The sequence below is a fragment of the Mobula hypostoma genome, chromosome 9 (assembly GCF_963921235.1).
Source record: "Mobula hypostoma chromosome 9, sMobHyp1.1, whole genome shotgun sequence".
Classification (NCBI taxonomy): Eukaryota; Metazoa; Chordata; class Chondrichthyes; order Myliobatiformes; family Myliobatidae; genus Mobula; species Mobula hypostoma.
In genome coordinates this window covers 73,855,985-73,865,858 of record NC_086105.1, presented here as the reverse complement: position 1 = coordinate 73,865,858, position 9,874 = coordinate 73,855,985, and the positions used below count along the sequence as shown (strand labels likewise).

Genomic DNA, 9,874 nt, shown 5'->3' with positions numbered 1-9,874 from the left:
CCATCAGCCCGCTGTGTCCCCCTGCCGAGACTCCCCCACCTGCCCGTATCATCGACAATCATCCAGCATACACCGTCCGACGACTACTAGATGTGCGCCGTCGGAGCAGGGGTCTCCAATATCTGGTGGACTGGGAAGGGTACGGTCCAGAAGAGCGTTACTGGGTCCTCCGCTCCTTCATCCTAGACCCTTCCCTCATCCAGGATTTTCATCGAGACCATCCGGACAGGCCGGGAGGATCGCCTGGAGGCTCTCATTGGGGCGGGGGGGGGTACTGTTATGGTCCTGTCTGGCAATCCCCCACCTTGCCATTTGCCTCAAGATTTGGGCCTCGATCACCTCATTTAGATTCCAATCATTCCCAGGTATCACTGACAACACGCACCTGCTTCCCATCAAACGGCAGGATAAGAAACCTGTGACCACAGCAAGAAGCCGCCAGTTCGTTGGTCGACTTTTGTGAGAGTAAACCTTGTTTCCTATTCCTGAGAAGTGTTAGTTCTAAGCTTCGCATCGTCTCCTGGATATCGGCTCCCCGTTCGTGGAGGTACTGCGCCTAACGACTCTGCCTCAGCATCTGTGTCCTGCACTTGGGTTCGTCCCCAGCCACGTCCTTGCAACACCTACACATCATTACAAGTCTTGCTAGAAAAATTCTGCTTTTCTCTGGATTATTATCGAAATAAGAGAACATCCATTTTTCTGATCTTCTCTGCACATGCATACCCCTTTTCGCAAACTTTCCAGTACAGCTCCACCCCTTGTAAGATGAGATACACTTAAGGTATTAATATTCTGCCCCAACCACTAAAGGACTTTTTCAAATGGCCAGCAGGTGTATCAGCCCAAAATGTTGACAGATTATTCCTCTCCATGGAGGGTGCCTGAGTTCCTCCAGCATCTTATGTTGCTTTGGATATCCAGCATCTGCAGAACATCTTATCTTTATCAAACACTAATATTCTTTAAACATTAAGAACGAATGTTACATAAGCTACATATACCATAATTAGTTCAATATCTTCACCTTTCCCCTCCCAGTTTCTTACTTCTTCCCCTCCCTCTCCCTGACCTATCCACCACCCCCCTCACCTGGTCTCACCTTCACGTGCCAGCTTGTACTCCTTCCCCTCTCCTCTACCCCTTCTTATTCTGTCTTCTGCCTCCTAATTTTCCTGTCCTGATGAAGGGTCTTAGCCTGAAATGTTAACTATTTATTCCCTTCCATAGATGCTGCCTGACCTGTTAAGTTGCTCCAGCATTTTGTGTGTGATAGTTCAATGTCAATTACTCTTCATAACTGTAATTGGGATTTTCTTTCTTTAGTCAATTGTTATTCAAGATTAATGTCGCCCACTTTTGATGATAATGTCCCTATCATTTCAGTTGAGAAATACTGATGAATATAAAAAAGCAAGTTAAACTAATGTTTGCAAATGTGATGGATACTTTGCAAATCAAATATGCTACTTGCTGGCTAGCCAATGTGTGATGGGCACAGTTGTGAACCATTACTCATAGCTTCATAACAAGTTTATTTTTTTTGGAAAATATTTATGAAATCAGAAATTTGCACATATTAAAAATCACAACCTTGGTGTCTGTCGTATTCATGTTTGTAGATAAATCCGAGAACAAGTCAAATTTAATGCATCATACCTCAGGCTGACTAAATCTATCACTTATTTACTCATCTCATAACATTAAAATGGTACTAATTGACAGCACTTTAAATAGAGTGCCAATGACAGGCGAATCTAAACTAGTTATATTATCCACCTGAGTGAGATTTCCCAGCAATCAGTCATTTTAAGATTTAAGATCTTAATCTAAATGAACCAAAAAAAATCAGAAATATTAAAGTGCTACATTTAGCTGCTGATAATCTTTGAAATAGACATCAACAACACAGTGAGCCCTGCTAATGTAGATAAAGGATGCATTATAATCCATTTCAAAAAATATTGTAAACTGATGGATTCCTCAATTTAAAATAAACTATAAATGTCTAATAGACAGATGAGAAAAGGAAATGTTTTACTGATTTAAATTTCACTCTCCCCATTAACATGACTCTTGCAGATGATAGACTTGAAACAAATGGACTGATGTGAACTTTCATATCTTACAGACTAAACTGTAAATATGGTCTTTGTGTCAAGAGAACTTCTTAAATTCTTAATGCATTGTGTTTATCTATATTATAACTTTAAGCAAAAGGTGATTTGTTTTTAATTCATCTGTCATTGAATATTCTGAAATGATGGTTGTTGAAACCTACAGAGAGTAATGTGTTTTGATGCTCTGTTTGAAGTAGGATAAAGTCAGATACTGCATTGTAATCTTTTTCAGCTGTTGGTTGCAAATGCATTTTCCCAGATGATTGCAAAATCAGGCACCTCACTGACCCGGTGAGGATAAATGTTTCCAGTGAGATACAGGGAGAAGATTAAGGCTAATTGAGGTAATTTGATCATATCATCCTCATTCTTTCTGTACTTCGAAAGCCTACCCCAGAATACATGCACGCTTACATGTGGCTCTCTGTTGGAAGTGTGCAAAGGTTACTTGGCTAATTGGAGCTGACTGAGGGGGAGAAACTGTACTATGGGGCTGTTAGTGATTTGATTTGGACATCACATGCCCCTCAGCCAAAGGGAAAATTCCAACTCATGCTGGAGCATCAGTCCTCTGGCTCCACCGCTTCTCTCACCATTGAACCCAGCAGCAGAGAAGCAAAGCACCGAGGAAAGAATACAAATGCACTACAGAAGTATTCAACTTCACATCAAACTGAAATGGTAGAATAACAACAGCCCCAATTACTTAAATAGAATCATCAACCCTGTGAAAAATATAGTGTGCTTAAATGCCCTCATTCTTAGTCATTTGTGAATATTTCAAAAAGGATTTAATTAACTTATCTTTTTCAATTGATTTTTATTTTATTCAGATATTTAACTTTGAAAATTTTAAATATATCTTCGATAACTAGAAAGTAGAGTTTGAATTGTCTCTGAAGGCTCTCAGGATGTCCTGAGGAAGAGCTGCCTGAAGCCGACTCGTGGTGAGAGTCTGCCTCACACCTTCCTGAACAGCTCCCAGGGTCAGCCCTCCTCCCATCCAGAAACACTAACTGCAGTCTAGCAAGCTATTTGGGCAGTGAATGAGTCCAGCACTATTTAATCCATCGTACCCTTTACTATTATTCACAATTTAATGGTCTAATCAGGGACAGTCAGCATGGCTTCGTAAGGGGCAGATCATGTCTAACAAGCCTGATACAGTTCTTTGAGGAGGTGGCCAGGCATAAAGATGAGGGTAGTGCAGTGGATGTGATCTACATGGATTTTAGTAAGGCGTTTGACAAGGTTCCACATGGTAGGCTTATTCAGAAAGTCAGAAGGCATGGGATCCAGGAAGTTTGGCCAGGTGGGTTCAGAATTGGCTTACCTGCAGAAGGCAGAGGGTGGTGGTGGAGGGAGTACATTCAGATTGGAGGGTTGCGACTAGTGGTGTCCCACAAGGATCGGTTCTGGGACTTCTACTTTTTGTGATTTTTATTAACGACCTGGATGTGGGGGTACAGGGCTGGGTTGGCAAGCTTGCAGACAACACAAAGGTTGGTGGTATTGTAGGTGTGTAGAGGATTGTCGAAGATTGCAGAGAGACATTGATAGGATGCAGAAGTGGGCTGGGAGGTGGCAGATGGAGTTCAACCTGCAGAAACATAGAAACATAGAAAATAGGTGCAAGAGTAGGCCATTCAGCCCTTCGAGCCTGCACCGCCATTCGGTATGATCATGGCTGATCATCCAACTCAGAACCCTGTACCTGCCTTCTCTCCACACCCCCTGATCCCTTTAGCCACAAGGACCATATCTAACTCCCTCTTAAATGTAGCCAATGAACTGGCCTCAACTGTTTCATGTGGCAGAGAATTCCACAGATTCACCACTCTCTGTGTGAAGAAGTTTTTCCTAATCTTTGTCCTCAAAGACTTCCCCTTTACCTTAAACTGTGAACCCTTGTTCTGGACTTCCCCAACATCGGGAACAATCTTCCTGCATCTAGCCTGTCCAATCCCTTTAAGATTTTATATGTTTCAATAAGATCCCCCCTCAATCTTCTAAATTCCAATGAGTATAAGCCTAGTCGATCCAGTCTTTCATCATATGAAAGTCCTGCCATCCCAGGGATCAATCTGGTGAACCTAATCTGGAGAAGTGTGAGGTGGTACACTTTGGAAGGAAAAACTCCAAGGCAGAGTGCAAAGTAAATGGAAGGATACTTGGTAGTGTGGAGGAGCAGAGGGATCCCTGGAAGTTGCCTCACAGGTGGATAGGGTAGTTAAGAAAGCTTATGGGGTGTTAGCTTTCATAAGTCGAGGGATAGAGTTTAAGAGTCGCGAGGTAATGATGCAGCTCTACAAAACTCTGGTTAGGCCACACTTGGAGTACTGTGTCCAGTTCTGGTTGCCTCACTATAGGAAGGATGTGGAAGCATTGGAAAGGGTACAGCGGAGATTTACCAGGATGGTGCCTGGTTTAAAGAGTATGGATTATGATCAGAGATTAAGGGAGCTAGGGCTTTACTCTCTGGAGAGAAGGAGGATGAGAGGAGACATGATAGTGGTGTACAAGATAATAAGAGGAATAGATAGAGTGGATAGCCAGTGCCTCTTCCCCAGGGCACCACTGCTCAATACAAGAGGACATGGCTTTAAGGTAAGGGGTGGGAAGTTCAAGGGGGATATTAGAGGAAGGTTTTTTACTCAGAGTGGTTGGTGCGTGGAATGCACTGCCTGAGTCAGTGGTGGAGGCAGATACACTAGTGAAATTTAAGAGACTACTAGACAGGTATATGGAGGAATTTAAGGTGGGCGGTTATATGGGAGGCAGGGTTTGAGGGTCATCACAACATTGTGAGCCAAAGGGCCTGTACTGTGCTGTGCTATTCTATGTTCTGTGTTAATGATCTACTACCTAATACAGCATATTTCAAGAAAATACATTTAAGCTGCACTTTCTCATCGATACCTGAGCTTGACAGAAAACTTTGACTGTCCACTTTCCTCCACAGATTCTGCCTGACTGTTTGAGTTCCTCCAGCAGATTATCTGTTGCTCCACACCCTAGCTGCTTGTGCAATAGTTGTAATTTGCACCGATCTGTATCACCTTCTTCTGGACACATGGAAACTGAACTCTGGCAAATAGTTCTGTGGAGACACTAGATTCTGCAGCAAAAACAAACTCAGCAGATCAGGCAGCATCTGTGGTGTGAAATAAGAAGTCAATCCAGGTGAAGTACCTCGACCCGAGATATTGACTGTCCATAGAGTCAAAGTACCATAGAGAACCACTGCATGGGAAGAAGCCCTTTGGCCTTGGGTCCAGGCCGACCACAACACCCCTCCTGCTGTCCCAGTTACCCATGACTGGCCCATAAACCTCCAAACCCCTCTCCTTCACCAATCCAAATGCCTCTTAAATGTGGCAATTGCACCAGTCTTGACTACTTCCACTGGCAGTTCAATCCAGGTACTGTCTATCCTCCATGAAAAAAAGTTACCTCTCAAGTCTCGCTTAAATTTCTCCCCTCTTGTCTCTGTGCCCTCTAGTCTTTAACAAGCCAACAATGGGATCAAGACTGTGTCTGACCATCTTAGCCATATTGCTCATGATTTTATGAACTTTTATAAAAGCACACAGCATTCTCTATACACTTGTGAGTGACATGTCAACTGCGTTCCACATCTCTTAGTTTTCCGTCAACTGTGTTCCATGATCCTTGTCAGTGACGTGTCAACTGTGTTCGACAACACCTGTCAGTGATATGCGATATGTGTTCCACAGCCCTTGTCAGAGCCAGGCCATTTCCTGTATGATTTAATTCCCAATTGACTGCCCACACTTACTATATCTGTAATCCATTTGTTAACCTTGATTCCATCTCCCTAACTGATCATAATCTGTTTGTATTATATTCTAACCTGCCTCACAACTCAGCAGATCCTCTCATTTAGTGTCAACAACAAACTTCCTAATTGTCTCATATACATTCCCATCAAATCAGTTGCATAATAACAGAATCCCTGGAACACCTCGCTAGTCATGGGCCTGCAGTCAGAAAATTGAGCTTCTACCATTACCCTCTGTTTCCTATCATAAAGCCAATTCATGTCACAAGCAAACTAATCTGCCAGATTGGCCTGCCATACAAGACATTGCCAAAGGCTTTAATGGTGTCCATCCATCAGCAACATCCACCTCCCTACTTTTTATCTATGCCCCTTTGTTATCTCATTGAAAAATTCCTCAAGTTTTCTCAGACATGACCTCCCATGCACAAAACCTTGCTTATGATTCTTGTTCAGGCTTTGATTATCTGAGTGATGGTAGATCCTGTCATTCAGAATTCCTCCTGCAACCTCCCTAGAAATAAGTCTTTAGCTTTCTTTAGCTCTCTGGTCTGTCCTTGCTAACCTTCTTCAACATATTCCTTGAAAGATGCTGTCTATCTTGTTGAGTAACTGCAGCAGTTTGCTTTATGGCAAGTGGTTACCAACTTGCAAAATAATAAATAGAGACAATGCCCAATTGAACACAATTTATGACATTGAAGATAATTTATTAAGTAGCAAATGTATTAGCAGCAGACCAATTGATTTGCAGAGAGAGAGAGAGAGAGAAAGAGAAAGCTTCGCACAGGTCAGGGAGGAGAGTTTAAAATAGCATTTCGCGGGGATCGACACATTAACGGCAGACCAATCGATTCGAGATTCATTAGCAGGAGCAAATAAAAGTAAAGCAGGGTCAAAGCGGAGTGGCCATTATGTGTGTGGACCAGTGTAGGAGTGTGAATTTGAGGCTTTGGCTCAAGAGGCTTCGGCGAGGAGGCACAGGTAAGTATCAGGTAAGGGTTTTGTGATGGTTGTATAAAAAGTTACTAAATTACAGCTAATTAAATAAAGGGATGATGCAGGGTTAGGTGATGTGCTGTAGCTGCATGATATGGGACCTGGTGGACCCCATTGTGGTTCGTGGTGACCACATCTGCAGCAAGTGCTGGCTGCTTAGGGAACTTAGACTCAAAGCTGATGACCTGGAATCTGACCTTCACACACTGCGGCACTTTGGGGAGGGGGAGATTTACCTGGATTCTCTGCTTCGAGGTAGTCACACCCATTAGATTAGCTGCCTCAAATTCAGTCTGTGGTCAGGAGCAAGAGGGTGTGACTGCAAGTGAGGTGGGTAGTGGGATCCAAGAGGCAGTGCTGGAGGAGCCTCAGCCCTTGAGCTTGTCCAACTGGTCTGAGATTCTTGCTCCCTGTGCGGATGAGAGTGGGGGCTGTAGGAAGGATCAGCAACCTAACTGTGGCACTGTAGTTCAGGGAACCATTCAAGAGGGGGAGAGAAGAGAAATGTAGTGGTAATTGGGGATAGTATAGTCAGGGGAATGGAGTTCTCTGTCGCAAAGACAGTGCATCCCAAAGGCTGTGTTGCCTACCTGGTGCCCAGGTTCTGGACATCTTATCTGACATGCAGAGGAATTTGCAGTGGGAGGAGAAAGATCGATTTGTCATGACCCATGTAGGAACCAGCGACATAGGTAGAATGGGGAAAGAGGTTCTGCTGTGGGAAATTGAGCAGCTAGGGACTAAATTAAAAAGCAGAACCAAAAAGGTAGTCATCTCTGGCTTACTACCTGAGCCACGTGAAAATGGCAAAGGGCCAAGAAGATTAGAGAGTTAGGAAGGTTTCTTAACACAATATATAGATAAGCCTACAAGAGGAGAGGCTGTAATTGATCTGGTATTGGGAAATGAACCTGGTCAGGTGTCAGGTCTCTCAGTGGGAGAGCATTTTGGAGATAGTGATCACAATTCTATCTCCTTTACCATAGCATTGGAAAGGGATAGGAACAGATAAGTTAGGGAAATGCTTAATTGGAGCAAGGGGAACTATGAGGCTATCAGACAGGAACTTGGAAGCATAAATTAGAAACAGATGTTCTCAGGGAAACGTACTGAAGAAATGTGGCAAATGTTCAGGGGATATTTGCGCGGGGTTCTGAGTAGGTACATTCCAATGAGACATGGAAAGGATGGTAGGGTACAAGATCCGTGGTGCACAACGGCTGTTGTAAATCTAGTCAAGAAGAAAAGAAGAGCTTATGAAAGGTTCAAAAAACTGGGTAATGATATGAATATAGAAGATTATAAGGCTTGCAGGAAGGAGCTTAAGAATGTAATTAGGAGAGTCAGAAGGGGCCATGAGAAGGCCTTGGCAGACAGAATTAAGGAAAACCCCAAGGAATTCTACCAGTATATGAAGAACAAGAGGATAAGAGGTGCGAGAATAGGACCAATCATGTGGCAATGGAAATGTGTGTATGGAACCGGAGGAAATAGCGGAGATACTTAATGAGTACTTTACTTCAGTATTCACTATGGAAAAAGATCTTGGTGATTGTAGGGATGACTTGCAGTGGACTTGAAAAGCTTGAGCATGTAGATATCAAGAAAGAGGATGATGGGAAGGATGAGGAACAGTGGAAGACTTTCAAAGAGATTTTTCATGGTGCTCAACAAAAGTATATTCCAGTTAAAAGCAAGGACAGTAAGGGTGAGGAGAGCCAGCCTTGGAAAACTAAGGAAATAAAAGAAGGCATCAAACTAAAAGCTTGAGCATACAAAGTCACCAAGAGTAGTGGGAAACTGGAAGATTGGGAAAACTTTAAAAAGCAACAAAGAACCACTAAGCGAGCAATAAAGAAAGAGAAGCTAGATTATGCAAATAAACTAGTTTATTTGCAAATAAAATAAACTAACACAAAATATAAAAATGGATAGTAAAAGTTTTTATAATTATATAAAGAGGAAAAGGGTAGCTAAAGTGAATGTAGGTCCCTTGGAGGACGAGAAGGATTAATTGATATTGGATAATGAGGAAACAGACGATGCTTTGAATGACTATTTTGTGTTGGTCTTCACAGAGGAGGACACATCTAACATGCCAAAGAGAGATGCTATGGATGCAACGGGAGGTGAGGACCTCGATAAAATAGCTATCACCAAAGAGGTAGTGCTGAGCAAACTTGTGGGCCTGAAGATAGACAAGTCCCCTGGTCCTTTGGAATGCATCCCAGGGTACTGAAAGACACGGCAGAAGTTATAGCAGAGGCTTTGGTGATAATTTACCAAAATTCTCTGGACTCTGGACAGGTCCTAGCAAATTGGAAGATGCTGAACATCACGCTACTATTCAAAAAAGGATGCAGGCAAAAGACAAGGAACTATAGGCTAATTAGTTTAACATCTGTAGTTGGGAAAATGCTTGAAGCTATCACTAAAGAAGAAATAGCGAGGCATCTGGAAAGAAATGGATCCACCAGGCAGACACAGAATGGATTCAGCAAAGGCAGGTCCTGTTTGACAAACTTTCTGGAGTTCTGTGAGGATACAATGAGCGCAGTGGATAGAGGGGAACAGATAGACGTTATTTACTTGAATTTCCAGAAAGCATTCAATAAGGTGACGCATAAAAGTCTTATCCATAAGATAAGGATGCATAGATTTGGGGTGATGTATTAGCATGAATAGAGAGGATTGGTTAACTAATAGAAAGCAGAGAGTTGGGATACATAGGTGTCACTCTGGTTGGCAATCAGTGGTGAGCAGTGTGACTTTGGGGTCAGTGCTGGGCCCACAACTGTTCATGATATAAATTAACGATCTGGAAGAGGGGACCAAGTGTAGTCTATCTAAGGTTGCTGATGACACTAAATTAAGTGGAAAAGCCAATTGTACAAAAGCTACAGAGAGCCTGCAGAGAGATATAGATAGGTTAAGTGAGTGGGTAAGGGTCTGG

At 42.8% G+C, this 9,874-nt stretch overlaps 1 long non-coding RNA gene across 1 annotated transcript; it reads left to right on the top strand.

The window, feature by feature from the left end:
• Nucleotides 1-239: 239 nt before the first annotated feature.
• LOC134351797 (uncharacterized) lies at nt 240-9,156 on the top strand. Its single transcript, XR_010019255.1, has 3 exons — nt 240-547; nt 2,353-2,464; nt 9,000-9,156. It is a non-coding gene; the product is annotated as an uncharacterized LOC134351797 (long non-coding RNA).
• Nucleotides 9,157-9,874: the final 718 nt, after the last annotated feature.